Source organism: Macrotis lagotis, chromosome X (genome assembly GCF_037893015.1).
Source record: "Macrotis lagotis isolate mMagLag1 chromosome X, bilby.v1.9.chrom.fasta, whole genome shotgun sequence".
Lineage (NCBI taxonomy): Eukaryota > Metazoa > Chordata > Mammalia > Peramelemorphia > Peramelidae > Macrotis > Macrotis lagotis.
The window spans coordinates 20,533,556-20,552,862 of NC_133666.1; the positions used below are offsets into that span (position 1 = coordinate 20,533,556).

General features: G+C 39.0%; 1 protein-coding gene across 7 annotated transcripts in view; it reads left to right on the forward strand.

Annotated features, from left to right (window-relative positions):
- XIAP (X-linked inhibitor of apoptosis) overlaps positions 1 to 19,307 on the forward strand; it is a 65,264-nt gene that overhangs the window by 14,069 nt on the left and 31,888 nt on the right. For 2 of the 7 annotated variants that reach the window (XM_074200213.1, XM_074200209.1), the window contains exons 2-6: positions 3,778 to 3,913; positions 10,460 to 10,500; positions 12,954 to 12,995; positions 13,134 to 13,211; positions 14,515 to 14,613. The gene's annotated coding sequence lies outside the window, so the exon portion shown is untranslated. Of the gene's footprint in view, positions 1 to 3,777; positions 3,914 to 10,459; positions 10,501 to 12,953; positions 12,996 to 13,133; positions 13,212 to 14,267; positions 14,614 to 15,425; positions 15,637 to 19,307 lie in introns of those variants that run through there. The other 5 variants (XM_074200212.1, XM_074200211.1, XM_074200210.1 and 2 more) reach the window with 5 other exon arrangements.

Here is a 19,307-nt window from a genome sequence, read left to right on the forward strand (position 1 = left end):
AGAATGCTGTATAATTCTGGTCAATATGAATGAATTACAGTTGATAGCTTCTGAGTACTGTGAAAACCTATATACATATTAACATCCATAAGAATATCTGTCACTCTGTTGCTTATGTAGTCTATTCATTGACTACTATAACTGCCCAAAAAACAAACCTCAAAGTGAATTTTCTCTTTTACAACACTATTTAATGAGTATCATCACCTTACATCTGAAGAATTAAAGTGATAATTGTCACTTTTTCTTTGCCTCTTATTTTTCTGCATTAACTCATTATTATACTATCTAATGTAAATTCCCCTCCCACCTCTATCTCTCTCCATCTGCTTCTTCATCTTGTAACCTTAGGTTCTCTCACATATGATCCCTGTAAAAGCTATCCTTGGGTAAGCATCCACCCAAACTCATAGATCATGAGCCCCCATTGGTGTTTATTTTACCAAACCAACAAGAGAACAATTAGTTCAAAGCCAATGACATTTAATTAAACAGTACAGCAAATTAAATGATGAAGAAAACTTTCCCCCAAAGATATGGAGATACATTGTCCTATGGATTTTTACACTACTGGTGAATGCAAGAAAATGCATATGGCTTACATATGACCTAGGAACAAGTATAGGAAAGGGGTACCTATGTAGAGAATGCATATAACTAGGATGCATGTATGGAACATATAAGGAAGAGATATAATCCAAGCAGGGCTAATATTCCAAAAAGAACTTTCTGCCATTTCCTGCTCCTTGCAGAGCAGGCTCCATTAACTGCTGGTCAAGTAATAATGTCAGAGTTACAGGTTGTTGTGTAGGACTGTTTGATTGCTTTGTTGAGCTATTCTCTGCTCTCTGCTGCCATCTGATGGCATTTTAAGCCTAGGCTGCTCCCTGCTTCCATCTACCACTGGTTGAAGGCAACCCTGTGACCTATTCCGTGTAGGAATGGAGAAATAACCTATGAGCTCTATTTGGCATATAAAGCCCTTCATAACCTTTCCCATCCTCCTTTCCCCTCCTTATTGTATATTACTTCCCTCTACACACTCAACAGTATAGTCAAAATGACTTACTGTTCTTTGTATATAATACTTCATTTCCCATCTCCATGACTTTGCATTGACTGTTTCCTCAAGCCTGGAATGGGGGCGGCTAGGTGTCGTAGTGGATAAAGCACCGGTCCTGGAGTCAGGAGTACCTGGGTTCAAATCCAGTCTCAGACACTTAATAATTACCTAGTTGTATGGCCTTGGGTAAGCCACTTAACCCCGTTTGCCTAAAAAAAAGCCTGGAATGCACTCCTTCTTTACCTTAATCTCTTGAAATCACTGGGTCCTTTTAAGACTTTGCTAAAGCAGGGGTGGGCAGGTGGCTCTAGAGTCAGGAGTACCTGGGTTCAAATCCGGTCTCAGACATTTAATAATTGCCTAGCTGTATGGCCTTGGTCAAGCCACTTAACCCCATTTGCCTTGCAAAAACCTTAAAAAAAAGACTTAACTAAAGCATCACTTTCTTTCTATATGAAGCCTTTCCCAACTCTACCCTTCATCTGTAAGTGGTATTCAATCATTGTATCTATTTTTTATCTATCTATCTATCTATCTGTTCTATCTGATGAAATGAAAGCTCCTTAAAAGCAGGGACACAAAACACTTTTGTCTTTTTTTTTTACCCAGTCTCTCAAATAATGCCTAAAATATAGGAGTCTGAATGATGTTTATTGATGTTAATTGCTAAATGAACCCAGGAGTTATCTTAGCTTTTTATAGTAGATAGCCAGAGAAGCCCTTAGACATTACATCTACCTTGCCTTAATGCCATCCTAAAACCTCAATCTACCATCTAATTTGCTTTTAGAAAATCCCTTTCAAATTCTTTCCATTTCCATAATGAGAATAGTGGTCAATGCAAAACTCACTTCAGGAACAAGACTGAAAGAGGATAATAGATTGGAAACCTTTGTTCTACTTTTCTACCAGGAACCAAGTCCCCATATCCTCTGAACTTCTATTCATTCTTTGAATTTCCATTCTTTTCCCTCTTTCCTTTTCTTGTCCATTAATCCTGTATCTTTTTCCCATTTTTCTTTCCCTGTTTTGAACAGTCTTATTATATATACATTACTCCTCTTCACACATTCTACAATCTAGACAAACTAGCCATCTCACTGTTCCTCCTATGCAGTTCCTCTTTTTTTCCCTCATTGGTTCAAACACTTTAATTACCTGGTATATTAAAAAATAAACAAACCCACAACATTGTATTGGGTACTGAAAGATATCCTTTGATACTTCAAAGGATCCATGACCTCATCCAAGTGAGTGTTTTCTTCATTGATGAAGATTGCAACACAGCGCATGCAATTCTCTTTTGTGTTCTTCCATAGATTTTTCATTACAAATCTATTCAATTTGCTAGAGGCCTTATTCTAGTTCACTTTACAGTCTGTGGATAACAGTGCAGAGTTCAATTCAAGTCAATATGCATTTATTAAATTGCCTACTTTGTGCCAAGCACAGGGTTAACCCTGGATATACAAAGAAAGGCAAAACTGTCACTGCTCTGAAGAAATTTCTAGTCTAATGGGGGAAAGAATATGCAAATAGATGTGTACAAATAAGATATGTATAGGATAAATTATAGATAATCTCAGAAAGAAAGTGCTAAAAATAAGGAGGACTGAGAAAGGTTTCTTGCAGAAGATAGGATTTTCACTGAGACTTGTAGAATCTCAGGAGGCAGAGATAAGAAGGGAGAGAGGAAAATGCATGGAGTCAGAGGATATGTAAGGAACAAACAAGGAGGCTGGATTGCAGAGTACATAGAGAGGAATAAGGTGTAAGAAGGTTGGGAAAGTAGGAAGTGGCCAAGTTCTAAAGGACTGGGGAGGCTAAATAGAAGATTTTTATATTTGATCCTGGAGAAAATAGGGAGCCATGGAAGTTTGTTGAGAAGGGAGGTGACTATGGTTAGTCAGACCTGCACATTCAGAAGATCAATTTGAAAACTAAGTTGGGGATGTACTGGAATATTGAAAGACTAGAAGTCTCCAACCAGCCAGCTAGTTCAATGGAACAGGTGTGAGATGATGAGGGCTTGCACCAAAATGGTGGCAGTGTCAGAGATGAAAGGGGGCATGCATACAAGAGATGTTGCAAAGGCAGAAATGACAGAAATTAGCAACTGATCTGATATAGGAAGTGAGAGAGAGTTCGAGTTATCCATTCCTTACTCTCACTATATGATATTCTTTTCTGATCTTACAAAAGGCCAAGTGAAAAGAATATGCCAGCCTTGGAGCCAGGAAAATATGAATTCAAGTTCCATCTCTGACATATAATATCTTTATGACCCTGAGTTAGTTGCTTGACCTCTCAGTGGTCTAGGCAAATTTCCTAAAATAGGCATCATGGAGGTGGGATAACATTTTTTTAAATAGAGACAGAGGAAAAGACAAAAAGGGAGAGACAGACATCTAAATTAGGAATAAACCTCCTCCTGTGCTAAATCTTCCCTGTAAGACACTCTCAAGGGGGGGAACACCTCTCTAGCTTGGTGTTTTGGCTCTTATCTTTACTTTCTCTGTGTGCTGATCTATATTTGCTTTTCCTGCCTCCTCCTAGTCTCTGCTACCCTCCCTACAGGTCCCAGGTTATATCTTCTGTTTGGGCTGCCATCTCTCCACCTCTATAACTCATTTTTTCTCAGTCTCACTTGATTAATTTCTGAATCTATATTTCAGGGCATGTTTTTATTACTCCTTTTTCTCTGTTTCTCTTAGATCTTTTCCCCAACCCACCTTCAACTATGTTGCTCTTGACCTCACCACTGCTTCTGTTGGTCACTGCCATCACCAAAAGGAATGAAGACAAGATCATTGTGACCAAATGTGTATTCCCTACTTCCAACCCTGGCAGGTATCTCTGTTCATCTATAAAAGGTTCCACCAGTTGTCCAATCAGTGAGTCTCCACAGCTGCTCACTGTGCCCACCAAATCTTTGGGTGCTCCTAGGGAAACACATCCTTGGGCACTCAGAGCCCTTGCAGCAACTCAGGCTGAAACACTTATATACAATCCTAAATACAATCTCAGTCCCATCTATCCTGACCTTAGTCTGCTTTATCTTGAAAAACCAGTGAATCTGACCCTTGAAGTTCAACCCATTAAGCTAGGCAAAGGACTGTGTTTACCCTGAGATAACTTGTGTGGTGTCAGATTGGGAGACCATTTCCAGTTTTTTTGCCCAATTTTCCAACATCTTGGGGCAGCTAGGTGGCATAGTGGATAGAGCACTGGCCCTAGAGTCAGGAGGTCCTGAGTTCAAATAGGGCCTCAGACACTTAATAATGACCTAACTGTATGACCTTGGGCAAGTCACTTAACCCTATTGCCTTATAAAAACCAAAAAAAAAAACCCCACCAAGCCTAAAAACAATTTTCCAACATTTTCCAGTGTGTGAACATTAGTATCTCATCCAGTAGCCTGCTCCTCCCTCTCCATCTTCCATCTCTTCTCTCTCTCTCTCTCTCTCTCTCTCCTCCCTTCCTTCCTCTCCCTTGTCCGTGTCTGACTCTCTGTCTCTCTGTCTCCTAAAGACTCCAGACATGGTCTAAGCTACAGACAAAAAGATTGGGAAGGGGGAAGTCTCTTGAAAGAATGCTTGGGGTAGGGGGATTTGGGTATATAATGGAGTCCTGCAGGGCCTTGGGTCTTCGGGCATGGAATGCTGTGCTCTGTTCAGGTATCCTGGCATGTGAAGAGATGACCCTTAAGGCAAGGCAGTCAGGATTAAGTGATTTACCCAAGTTTTTATACAACTAGTATCAAGTATCTGGGGTCACTTTTGAACTCAGATCCTCCTGACTCTGGGGCCAGTGTTTTCCTTGCATCACCAAGCTGATCCTTGCCCCTTAGATGACCTGAAAATCCAACCCCGAGCTCTACAAAAGAATCCAGGCATCCTGATTCTTTAGCTCCTGGTCCTTCAGATCAACTCATTTGACCTGCTCCTCCTCCCCCAGGGATGGGATTCAGGAGTCTCATGGTTCAGCCATGGATCCAGTCAGAGGCCCCAGGTTTCCTAGTTCGCATCTCTGGTTTGTATTCTGATGCATGGGATGGGAATCAAAAGGATTTAGAGATGTAAAGGACTAGAACACATACAACAGCAGGTCTGCAAAGGATCTTTTAGAAAGACCATGTACTTCAATTTTTACAAATAGGGAAACTGAAGGTTAATCTCCTATTAGAATGAGCAGAGAACCCCTGATCCAGGCACTGAAGGTACAGAGTTCTCTCCTATTTTCCAGGTATCCTAGCCCCTTCTATGAATCTACTGTTGTCATTGCTCAGGTATCCAGAGCAATCAATAACTGAGCTGGTCCCTCTGGGACCTCCCCCATCTCACACAGTAGATAACAGCCTTAGATTAATAAAATCTAAAATGGATAGATAATAGATTAATAAATTGGGAATTAACTTCATAATAGGAATCTTGCTCTCTCTCTCTCTCTCTCTCTCTCTCTCTCTCTCTCTCTCTCTCTCTCTCTCCCCCTCCCTCCCCTTCTCTCTCTCTCTCTCTCCTGTCTGTCTCTCTGTCTCTGTCTTTCTCTGTCTCTGTCTCTGTGTGTGTGTCTGTCTCTCTTTGTGTCTGTTTCTGTCTGTCGCTCTAAGTCTGTTCCTGTCTCTCTGACTCTCTCTCTCCCTCCGTGAGTCTCCCTCTGTCTCTGCATCTATTTCTGTCTCTCAGTCTCTCTCTATCGCTCTCTGTGTCTCTCTATCTCTCTTTGTCTCTGTCTCTGTTTCTGTCTGTCTCTCTAAGGCTATCTCTCTATTTCTCTCTGTCTCTGTGTCTATCTCTCTTTGTCTCTGTCTCTCTAAGTCTGTTTCTTTCTCTCCCTCCCTCTTCCTCCATCTCTCCCTCTGTCTCTCTTTCTCTCTGTCTCTCTGTCGGTCTATCTCTGTCTGTTTGTCTCTCTTTGTCTCCCCCTCCCTCTCCATCTTTGTCTCTTTTTCTCACTAACCCTCCCTCTGCCTCTCTCTCTCTCTCTCTCTCTCTCTCTCTGTCTCTCTCTCTGTCTTTCCATCTCTCCTATCTGTCTTTCCATCTCTGTCTCTGTCTGTCTTTCTCTCCCTTTGGCTCCCACCCACTCTGACTCTCTCTTTCATTTTGTCTCTCTGTTTCTCATAGTCTGTCTCTGCTTCAGTCTATCTGTATCTTGTCTCTGTTGCTCACTCTCTCTGTGTCTCTCTCCTCTATCTCTCTCGGCAAGAAAATTGAAGAAAAACCGATAGAAATAGGGATATTAGAAGAGGCAAGGTAGTTAGAAGGAGGGGTGACAGGGGTGTTTTCTATGATTCATCTAAGTAGAAATGTCTAATAGTTTGAGGCCTAGAACTGTTTACCAAAAGATTAGTCTGCCATAGAAATACATTTCACATTGTGTATAAACATAAATCTTCGTTTATAAATTACTGTACTTAAAAACTCTTCTACGATGTATTACATATTTTTAAGAAATATCTTCCTTGGGGCAGCTAGGTGACACAGTGGATAGAGCACCAACCCTGGAGTCAGGAGTACCTGAGTTCAAATGTGACCTCAGACACTTAATAATGACCTAGCTGTGTGGCCTTGAGCAAGCCACTTAACCCCATTGCCTTGCAAAAACCTAAAAATAAAATCTTTTCCTTTATGTAGCAAACGTATTGAATGGAGTTTTTCATTATTTTTTAAATTCACTTGTAAATTTCCCATTTTTAGAATGCACTTCTGTTGAAGATTTACACTTTATGGGCAAAGCATCACAGGCCAAGCTAATCTCTTTTCTAGAGTTACCAGTTTTGAACTTCTAGCTTCCCAAAATCACAAGTGTAAATCTTCAACAGAAGTGCATTCTAAAGATGGGAAATTTACAAATGAATTTTAAAAATGCACAAAGGAAAATATTGTCTAGTTTTACAAAATATTGTTTTTGTTCACAAAGATGACTATTAGGGAAATGTTTTGCATGACTACACATACCTCAGTTATATTGAATTGCTTGCCTTCTCAGTAGGGGATGGGATCTGAGGAGGGAGAAAGGGAAAGAATTTGGACCTCAATATTTTAAAATATAAATTTTAAAAATTGTTTTCACATGGAACTGGGGAAAACAAACTACTAAATAGATAAGAATTTTTCTAAATGAAAAAAATCTAAGAGGAAGTGATTACTTTGGAGAAACAATTGTGGTAAGCCTACTATTACAATGGTAGTCAAGTGGTGTGCGGTGAATGGAGTTCAAATCTGACCTGAGATACTAGGTGTGTGACTTTGGTCAAATCACTTAATCTCAATTTCCTCAACTGTAAAATTGAAATATTAATAGTACCTACTCACTGGGTTGTTGTGAGGATCAAATGAGATAATATTTAAAAAAAATATTTAGCATAGCACCTAACACATAATAAATACTATATAAATGTTTATTCTTTTCACTTCAATCTTCCAAGAAAAATAAAGCTTTTTCCTTTGTTTTTATAGTGGAGAAAGGTTCTTAGAAACTTCATTAAAAGGACCAGATCCATTTTCTATTTATGTCTTTATAAAAGGCATTTTAACCCCACAAATAACTAAGTAACTCCATTCTCATGAGTATTCTATCCAGGAAGCCTCAGTAGGATACTGATAAAGGTAATGAATAGAAGGAAAAAGCCTATTGAGTTTTGTAAAGTCTGTTATACTGGATTAGTATATAATTATGAAACCTAAGCTTACCCCTCAACTTAAATTGGTTGTAAGCCCTTCCCCAAATTATAGTCCATTCACTCTGTATGCTTAGAAAGACATTGATGTCTGGTATCCAGGTGCATTTGACTTCGATCCAACAAGAGGTTCTTTAATGACATCAATTATGAGGTAGTTAAGTGGTTCTCTGCAGAGAGCACTGGACTTGGAGTCAGAAGGACATTTATTAGATGTTTGACTAAGTCAGTCACTTCACCTCTGTCTGACTTAGTTTCATCAACTGTAAACTAGGGATGGCAATAATCCATTTCTCCAGGTTGTTGTAGGGATGATATAAGATATTATTTGTAACTTGGCACAGTGCCTTACTCAGAATAAGGAACAATGTCAGTTTAATTGTAGAAACTAGAAATTTTCTCTAAATCAGAAATTCTTGGTTTTAGAATCATGGTAAATTCATGAAAATTGTTTTTGGCAGATTTTTGTCTAAAACAGAATTGAGTATTAATATGTTTTCTTCAACAATAAGCATCTTAGACTTGGCTTCTGATCACTAATAGAAAGCCAGCAGGGGCCCAAGATGACCTCTCTTCTAAAGACTTCCATGGCAACTAAATAGAAGTTGGAGTCCTTTAAAACACTTAAATGCTGTTTTTTGGAGCAGAGATACCCAGTCTTGATGATTCCTGATTAGGTTCTTAGAATCTGACCTTTTCAAAAGAAAGGCCAAGTCTGGCAATTATAGGAAGGTATTTTTGCTTATTTCTATTAGGAAGGAAGGAAATAAGCATTTAGTTAGAACCTGCTATGTGTCAGACCCTGTGTCAAAACCTCTACAAAGATGATGTCATTTCATCCTCACTACCATCCTGGAAGGTAGGTAAACTCAGGTCTTTCTAATTGCATACCCAGATCTTGGTACTCCCTAATTGCTTCTAGGTAGAAGTAAATAAGTATTTTTCAGGCCCCTACTTATGTGCCAGGAGGGAATGGGGAAGGCATTTGGAGTGAGGTAACTTGCTCAGGATCATACCACTAGTAAGTGTCTGAGACCAAATTTGAACTCAGGTCCTCCTGCTTCCAGGGCCAGTGCTCTATCACTGTGCCAAGGTCCTATGCTTTATAATTATTTCATTTGGTCTTCCAACAATCTTGTGCTATTATTATTTCCATTTTACAGATAAGGAAACTAAAGCACAAAGAGGTTAGGTGACTTGCCCAGGGTCACACAGCTAGTGCCTCCAGGAGTCTGAGCTGTTTGTTAAATATGGTAAGACTTAGATTATGCCAGTTTTGACCCTTCCTCTACCAGCTGTAAATTAACTACCTACTCTGAGACTAAATCAATTTTAATTATATCATATTTCTTATGATGCCTTGAAGGGAATGGGACAGTAGATCTTATCTAGTACTAAGACTAGGCACCCATTCCATGAACAGGAGTTTAATTGCTTCCAACTCCTCAAAGAATCCCTTAACTCCATGGCACTCTGGCCAGGGACTCCCAAATGGATTAAAACCCTACATTTGCTATTTTATTCATTTGCTGTTCAAGTGTTTTTCAATTGTTTCTGACTCTTTGTGAACCACTTTGGGCTTTTCTTGGCAAAGATGTTGGAATGGTTGGTCATTTTGCAAGCTCATTTTTCAGATGAGGAAACTGAGGTAAACAGGGTAAAGTGACTTGCCCAGGGTAAAGTGACAGCTAGTTAGTGCCTGAGGTTGGATTTGAACTCAGGTTTTCCTGAATCCAGGTCTGCATTCTATCCCCTGGGCCATCCAGCAGCCCCATTTTCTTCAATGCTTATTATTAAATAGTCTAAATATGTGTCAACTGTTTTATGTTTAGAGAGCTAAAGACCAGGGAGTGACAGATCTTTAAATGTTCGACCACAAGAGCGCAAGGATTTCCCCCACTACCCCCAGAAATGCTTGCTCAAAATATTCTGGTCATTTCAGTCTCTGGCTCAAATTGGTCAACAGATCTTCCTATTGAGAGTCAATCTTCAGAAATGTGAAACTAGACTAAAAATACCTTTCTGCCAGAAAGACCAGATTCCCTGGATTGGATTGGAGAGGGAACCAGGTTATTGTGGGTCAGTGAGCTTAGACAACAGAGGCTCACCATGTAGATGAAGTCAGGACCAAGTGCCCAACTTAGGACAAGTTGCTGGGGGTGAGGGGACTCAGAATGGAGAACAAAGTATATTAAAATGTCTCTGTGCCAGGAGAACTCAGCCTTTATATCACCATGAAGAAATAAATAACAAATAAAATATATTTAGAGAATTCAAACATAAAGATTCTCGAACAAAGCATTTTTTCCCAAAAAAGGATTATTTAATATAAATTGGGTACACATTGTTCGTGGTATCTCAACTGGTGGGGGATGGACTGGAGGGAGAGAAAGAATTTAGAGTTCAAAATTTAAAATCAATGTTACAAAAATATAAAAATTAAAGTACAGTTCTGATTGTAATGAATGATATTTTTTGCTAGCAACATCTTTTTTTGTATATATATGTGGAAATCTCTTTAGTTAAAAAAAAAAAAAAGAAGGTCAAGGCTTAGCATAACTGAAATCAGTTTAAGAGTTTTCTCTCCACTGATTATGAAAAAAAGGAGGAAAAAAGCCTTTGTAGCTACTTCACAATTTAAAATGTTACAGTTTCTATAAGCTTAAGAACACTGAGGTATTGTCTTCATTTTCTTCTTCTCTCCACACTTGAAGGAAAGAAAGCTGGAGAAAAGGAACTACCTCAGGAAAAAAATGTAAGTAATTTTTTAAAAAAGGTAAAATTTTACTTAAAGATTTAAATTTAGTCAACCACAGTGAGCTTTTGAATGATTTGGCAGAATTTAATTGCCTGGTAAATTAGAAGCAAAATCACCTAAAAGTGATTAGAATGTATATTTACTAGTTCTTGGGGAGGAAACCAAATTGAAAGCTGCCAATAAAGCTGCCAGGAAAACTGAAAGTTTTAGGTATGATCACCTAAAAGCCAACTTTTGCAATGAATTTGAGATGAATGGGGATATTGTCCTAATTTGCAAAGGAGATTTATTAGAGGAAAAAAAGGAAACTGAAGTGTAATAGTGAAACATGATGTGAAGGCAAAGAGTAAATGGTAAGAAATTAACAATATTGTAAAGAAAATTAAATATTGAATCAGTATCAAGAGAAATGTTATATCATGATTTACAACAGTTTGGATTAAACAGATAATTAAAAAAAAAAGCAAGAGGATAGCTAGGTGGTGAAGTGGATAGAGTATAGACCCTGGAGTCAGAAGGACCTGAGTTCAAATGTGACCTCAGAGATTTAATACTGCTTTAGCTGTGTGACCTTGGGCAAGTCAGTTAACTCCATTGCCTTTCAAAAACCAAACAGAAAAAAAAAGGCAAGGCGACAAGAATTTATTAGGTATTAAGCACTGAGGATGCAGATACAGGTTAAAAAATAAAACAACTCCAGATCTGGAAGCATGGTGTCCTAGGCCTAGTCCCAAAATGAAGACACCAGAAAGAATTCCCCAGAGAGAGAAGGCGCTGGAGAGGTGCAGAGATGTTTCAGGGTCAGAAGGTCCCAGGTGCTAAGGGAAACTTGAGTGTGAAAGAGTGTGAGGCATGGTGGTAAAGTCCTCAAAGTCAGAAGCAAAGGTGGAAGGGGACTGAAATAGGACAGGTTTTGGAATGCCCCCAAACGGAAAATTGGTCAAGAGAATTAAAAGAAATAAAAGTTTATACACTGATGAGGCAGGTGAAATCCAATTTTAGAAAACGAGAAACATATAGAGAGGTTTTTGAAAGCAGAAAATTCTAAAAATATGTTTGAATACAGTAGTATTAAGTCATCTAAAGCCCAGATTAATGTCTTCAATTTGTGATTCTCCAATAGGAAAAAAAATGCCACAAGTGACTTTTCATTTAAAAAGATTCCAATCCTGAATTGGATTAAGTAGAAAAACAAATGAAAGGGAAGTTATTTTTAAGATATCAGTGAAATAAGAGAATAGTGATAGAGACAGAGATTGCCATGCCTACAGTGCAGCAAACTCCATCCTGAGAAACACTTATTTACTCCACCAGGGAGTTGTATTTAGTTTTCAGATTTCTTTTTTTTTTCTTTTTTTTATATTTTTCAAGGCAATGGGGTTAAGTGGCTTGCCCAAGGCCACACGGCTAGGCAATTATTAAGTGTCATGAGACTGGATTTGAACCCAGGTACTCCTGATTCCAAGGCCGGTGCTCTATCCACTGTACCACCTAGCCGCCCCTGGTTTTCAGATTTCTAATGAGTTCAAAACTTGGGCAAGCCACTTAACCTTGTTTGCCTTGCAAAAAAACTAAAAAAAAAAAAAAAAACCAAAAAGAACAACTTAACTTCCTGGATAGCAGTATTCCTGTGAATTTTGAAAAGAAGCTGGAATCACCTAGTAACTGAAATTTAAGTAGATAAGAATCTGAATTTGTGTGGGGTTTGAGTATGTTTATGTTAGGTTTTTCATTTAGATTGAGTTTGAGGACAGTTATTCATGAAATAGTTGATCTTTGCTTGGAATTGCAGGTGCTCTACTTTTCTAGGTGTGGCATTAAAAGCAGGAAAAATCCTCTTGGCTAGTTTCTGAATACAATCAGTATAGACTGAGAAAATTGATAGTTGAATGGAATGGAATTTTTTTTTTGTTTCCTTACAGATGATTTGGAAAATTCAATTCAATTGGATTAATATTATTAGATTGGCAATAAGTTTAGTTTCATGTTTATGTCTTAAATCCGTAAGATTGTTTTATGTTAGTGCTATGTTTATAGGTTTGGGGCAGTATGACTGGAAATTATTACATAGACTTTATTTGGGGCATTTGTAACATTTGAATACTGTGATCAAAAGAATCTAAATTATAAAGGATACTTTTGGTGAGTCTATGTTAGAAGTGTATATATATATATATATATATATATATATATATATATATACATATATATATTACAAATATAATTGCCACAGCAATTCTCTTTGGGAGAATTAAACTTACATTGGTTGATTCATCAGGCTTCGTAAAACCCTAGTCAATTGCCTGCATCTACTAATGTGAGACATTGTAGTATGTCAATTTCTGAGGACTCTCTTTTAAATACTTTGTTTTTAATTCTGTATATATTTATGTACGTTCATGTTGTATCCCACTCTGTAAGAATTGATTATTTCACTTTTGTACTCCCAGGGCCTGATACAGTAGTAAACATCCATAAGAAATAAATATTTGGTAAGTACATTCCAGAAAGAATGAAGCAATTCCTAGCTTCAAAATGTATCTTTTAGTGTTCCCGTCTTGTCTTTTCAGTCTCTCCAGCTTGAAATAACAAAGGATTGTCTTATCATGCATTTCTCTTATTATTATTAGTGATTTGGAGGGGGCAGCTAGATGGTGAAGAGTACCTGGTCTCAGATATATAGTAATTGCCTACCTGTGTGACCTTAGGTAAGTCACTTAACCCCATTGCCTTAAATAAATTTAAAAAAATTTAAAAACAAAATTAAAGAAATTATTAGTGATTTGGAGAATTTTTTCAATTCTTCTTTTGAAAATTGTCCCTATCCATTGACCACTTGCTCATCTTTTATGAATTTGTGTTCTATCTTCCCAGAGCCGTTCCAATATGGTTTGTTTCTCTTTTGTCCTGTTTCCACTTTGAAGGGCATGATGAAAAATCCCCATTTCACTAATGCCCTGGAGAATTTTGCAATTTTTTGGAAATTTTTTTATTTTAGAAAATCCTTTATTAGGGAAAGGCTCTTGTTCTCAGTTGTTGGAGGCAACTTTCCATATATATTATATATATATATATAATATATATATATCAGATACCATACTTTTTGATTATTTGATAAAAAGTTTTTGTTGTTTTACTGATTTTGCTCGAACAAACACCTAAAACAATTCGTTTAGGTGGTCTTTGATTTCATTGGCGTAGGAAACTTTCAATGAGGAAACTCCCTTTACCTAGGCAGTTCTCAGCACAAGTTCTGCAACTTATAGTTGTAGAATTGCCCAGGTTATTGAAAGATCATGCGACTTGCTCGGTGTGGGTTCACAGGATCGTTGACCTGGAGTCAGAAGGGACTTTTAAGGCCATCTAGTTAAGCTTCCGCATTTTACAGAAGCACAAAATGAGGCCAGGGAGTTCCAACGGCTTTCCTAAGATCCCACAGGCAGCATGTGTGAGAGAGACACTTGAACGCAGGTCTTTCTACGAGATCAGCTCTCTCTATTCTTTGGATACGGTCAAAATTGCCTTTTTGGTGAGCTTCTCTAGCTCAGCTTTAGAGATTTACTGTTTCCTCCTGTTGGGGGGGGGGGGGGCGGCGTGTATCTATTTGCAATTTATTTCGGAATATGGTATCTGCTGGCTCAAAGTGCTTCCCAGTTTCTGCAGAGGCTCTCATGAAAACGAGGGGGGGGGTCCCCTCTTTCACAGGAAGCAATGAACCGTGGCATTCCCTCCCTTCCAGCTCTGCCCTGCGGGTTCGGTTCAGCACGGCTCCGCCCCGCCTTCTTTTTCTTAGGCCCTTCTCCATTTTTCCATCCTTGCCTTCCTTTCCTAGCCTCCCTCCTCCCCTCGGCCTCCTCCCCAAGCCGTGGAAAACCGGAAAAGCCTTGGCGGGGCTGAAAGCGAGTGATGGTCATCGAGCATGCGCCAACGTCACCCGGGAAGGTCTCTCTGGGCATGCGCCAAGGCTGACCCCGCCTAAGTGCTGCCTGACACCGCCTTTCACTTTCTCAGCTGACCCGAAGACGTTTTTTCTCGGGGCCGAGGTCTCCTGTCAGGGAAGCGGCGCAGGTTGCACATGCGCGATAGCGGCCGTTCGCGCTGCTTCGAAAGGTAAGTGAGCGGCTGGGCAGGCTGAGAGGGAGGGGCCCAAAGTTGGAGGCAGGTGTGGGGGAAGAACCCCCCCCCCTGCTGGCAATGGGGTCGCCGTTTCTTCCGCTGCCTCGTCGGCCTCAGTCAGTTCAGTCCTTCCGGCAGGCCCGGGGAATTCAGCCCTGACATTTCCTCTCGTAGTTCTGGGTCCCGCCAGGGGCAGGTAGTGCCCCGTCGGGGACCCGCTGGGGCTCCGGCGCGCGCACCCTGCCCCGAGTGGACTCGGCGCTCGCGCGCGCGCGCGCTCTTTTTTCTTGTCCCCCCCCGCCCCCCGCGCGCTCCTCTCCGTTCTGCCCCCGGGGCTGAGCCCAAGTCCAGGACCAGGAGCCGAAGGATGGGGAGGAAGAGGGCGGCGGCGCCAGGGCAATGCCAGGGCCTGGCTTTTCCTCCCTTCCGCCACTTTGGCCAGGACAAGGCGCGGGGGCGGCCCAGTTCCCCCCAAGCCTTAGGGAGGGGGGAGGAGGAGGGCATTTACCTCCCACATCTGGAAGTTCTGTCTAGCTATCGTCTACATTCCCGGGGGGGGGCGGAGCCGGACTGAAGGCTCCCCCTAAGAGGTCACTTGGGAGCAAGGGAGCCCATGATTCAGCCTTCGGCTGCCAGGCTCACTTTTTCAGCCAACTTTGTGCAACAGAAGGATTGGAACTTGGTGGAAAACTTTTAAAAATAGCGAACACACACACAGTCACGCACACTCTTGCTCCCCTCTTTCGATCCCCATCCCCTCCCCCCCTCCCTTTTCCCCCAACAGTAATTCAGTCTTCTTCATTCAGACCCATCAAGTTTTAAGACCGTCTGACACGGCATTCGAAGACAGTTACTTCATAACAAGAAAATGCCAAAACAGTGATGCATTGGTTATGGATGTGTTTGGAGCAGACCGAGCGTTACTGGACAAGATTTGGGGTTGACGTTTTGCTGTGACTGGACAAAGTGAATGACAGTGGACTGACGTGTAAATAACGCCCTTCTACTCAAAGACATGTCAGTATTTAAGTTTTTACAAAGTGAGGATGATAGTTGGCCTTTGTTCTGGAAGACTATGGCATCAGGGAGGTGATGCCATGACAAACAAGTGAATTTGAGTGAGGGGATGCTGTGCTAAGGTCATCAGCCCAGAAGGCTACGGTGAGGGACAGAGGTACTGTAGGCCTCAAGTAGCTATGACTTGTTCCGAATAGGGATAAGAGGAGAAAAAAAGCCACAGAGGTTGCAAAAAATGAAGGCCAAAGCTACATTACCTACATTTTCTTTTGCCTCTCCCATTTCAGGATTAGCAAGTAAATGAACGGTCAGTGTTGGGCAACAGAATCTTGAGATAGTAACCATTTGGTCCCTGTTAATCAGGCCTACAAGTTCCCTAAACTTGGTCAGTGTGCTCATGTGTCTTTATCACCTGGTCTGTATCTGAAGCCCAGCTTTCCCAGGTGTTTCCTTGCAACAAAATGACAAGTGAACAGCTACTCCCCTGCCTTTGTTTATCCTTGAAACAAGTGGGGAACCACCCCCTCTCCTTTAGAAAAGAGGTACACTCATATTTCCCCTAAGAATTTAAAAAAATTCTAATAGCTACAGAGAAACAGAGATTTAAAATAAAAATTATAAACATCCTAAAAGCTTTCGGTCACTTTATTAAGTAGCTAGCTTCCCCAAAATAAGAACTGCAGATCTTTTTTAGATCCTTGCCTCTTTCTGTAATTCCTTTGGGTTCTCATTTTGGGCGTCAATCTTGCTAAAAAGCTTTTGAATTTCCTTCTCTTTTTGATCAGAAAACATCTTTAGTCTCATATCCTTGTAATTAACCATTGGTAGACTGCAGCTAAAAATAAAAGGTGTTCATTGGGTGTACAGTGGCTCACAGGAGATTTGTTTGTTTGAAGTAACAGCCTGTGTGTTGAGTTGCTACTATGATAAAAATCATCTACATATTTTAAAAAATTCAGCTTTTTAAATCACGTGTTAAACAAGGATTAGAATTTCAATTTGAAGAAAATAAACATTTTAATGCTGTGATTATTTTATTGAAACAGCATCTGTCTGAAAGGTCAGATCCTCTTTAGTTTTGAATATTAGCCTAGAAATAGTCAAGAACCTACCTAGTTTTGGTTTTCACTCACCTGTACCAGATCATCTATTCAAAATGACAGCTTTTCCAAAGAAATAGAAGTTTTTATTTCATGATTAGAACTTACCGTAAAATAATAGGCTTAAAATTGTCATCGAAAGGACATGCTATGATCACTTTAGATTTAAGAGGCAGGGTTGTTTTAGTATAAAGAAATTTTATCAGTATAATATTCTGCATTAATAACAAAAACAATGAAAACTACAGGATTATATCGATAGGTCCCAAATTTTTTTTGGACAAAGTCCAAGAGCTTTTCTGTTTAAAGGCTTAGAAAACATGAGAATAAATGGACTTTTCCTTATTGTGATAAGTAGTAGCTATCTAAATCTGAGTGAACATTATTTGTAATGGAGAAAGGGCTGTGCCTTTTCAATAAGATACAACAGAGCAACAATGTCTGTTATCATTAGTGTAATTTAACAGTGTGAAAAATTCCAGCTATCACAAAATGAGAAGAAAAAGAAATTGAGGGACTAAAGATTTAGGCTAAAAGGAAACAAGTACCCCTTTTTTGTAGATCATGTGCTCATCTAGAAAATCCTAAAACAATGAGTTGACTAAAAATTAAATGAAAATACATGCAGCAGAGTTGCAGGACAAAGAATAATATATAAACCATCAACATTTCTGACTATTATTAAAGCTGCAGGAAAGTAAAGAAAAAAATTCATTTCAAAATATACTACAGAATATAAAAAAATACTTGGGAGTCTAAATAGCCATATATGGTGCAATGACAAAACAATCTTTGCAGAGATAAAACCTTAAATAATTGAAGAAATGTTAATTAGCATTGGGTAGAACAAGCCAATATATTTTTTAAAATGACAATACTACCCAAGTTAATTTATTCATTCAGTTTCATTTCAAACTACCAAAGAATTATGTTATAAAGCTAGAAAGAAAATGAAATTAATCTGGAGGAAAAACAGTTAAAATTCTCGAGGGAAATATTGAAAAAAAGTGGGAAGTAAGGGAGCTTGAAAGTACTAGACCTCAAATATGCTACAAAGCAGTAATCATGAAAGCTATTCAACATTGGTTAAAAAATAGAGAAGTAGGGGGAGGCTAGGTGGTGCAGTGGATAGAGCACCGGCCTTGGAGTCAGGAGGACCTGGGTTCTGATGGGACCTCAGACACTTAATAATTTCCTAGCCCTGTGGCCTCAGGCAAGCCACTTAACCCCATTGCCTAGCAAAAATCTAAAAAAATAAATAGAGAAGTAGATAAGTGGAACAGATTAATTCTACATCATATAGAAGGAAACAAACACAGTAGTATAGTGTTCCATAAACTCATGGACTCCATCTACTAGGTTAAGAACTCAATTATTTGGCCCAACTGGAAAAGCTGTAAAGCAGTCTAACAGAAAAAAAAAAAACTTTTGCAGGTAGTTTCTCTGATTTAAATTTATTAAGTATAATAATTTCCCAATAGTACCCAATATCAAAGGCTACAAATAGGCAATTTTCAAAGGAAAGGATTTGAAATGTCAACAAAAGTGAAAAAATACCTTGAGTCATTAATAATTAAAGAAATGCAAATTTAGTCAACCCAGATTCTATCTTCTACCTATCAAATTGTCACAGATGACAAAAAAGGAAAATGATAATTGTTGCAAGAGAAGTACACTCATATTCTTATTGATAGAGCTACAAAGCTAGCCATTTGGAAATCAGTCTGAAACTATAGTCCTTAACAAATTGGTACATGAATGTAATCTTACTGTGTAATAAAAATTGATAACTATAGCATGGAAAGATTTGAAAGGGGCAGCTAGGTGGTGCAGTAGATAGTGTACTGACCCTGAATCAGGAGGACCCAAGTTGAAATCTGACCTCACACACTTGATGCTTGCTAGCTGTATGACCTTTAACCCCATTGTCTTGCCCCCTAAAAAGAAAGATTTGCAAAGTGAAGCAGGCAGAACAAAAAAAGGATACAAATATCATGACTACAGCAATGTAAATAGATGAACCACAAAACATTAACAATCAAAAGTCAATGTTGCAAAATTACAGAGAATTAGCTTGGTGCTAAAGAAGAGAAATGAACAACTCCATCCCATCTCTTTGCAGAGATGGGAAGCCCATGAGGGTGGTACATTGTATATGTTTACAGTCTTTTTTGATGTATTTGTTGATTTTTTTTAAAAAAATTTATTTTACATATTTGATGTAGCTTTCTTGGGAGGTGATTGAGGAGGGATACTGTGGAAAATTTTGATGGTATAAAAAAGCAAGAGATCAATAAAATTTCCTTTAAAACATTTTTTTAAAGAAAAAAGAAATCATACCCTAAGAGTCAATGAACTGTCTATATCTTTTACTCAGCAATACTACTCCTGGTTTTATTCCTCAAAAAGATCAAAAACAGTGGGAAAGGATTCATATATACAAAAAAAAAATATTTGCAGCATTTTTTTGTGACAAAGAACTGTAAACCAAGGGTTACCCTTTTGAGCAAAGGCTAAATAAATTGTGATATATTAATGTTATGAAATACTATTATGCTATAAGAAAAGATA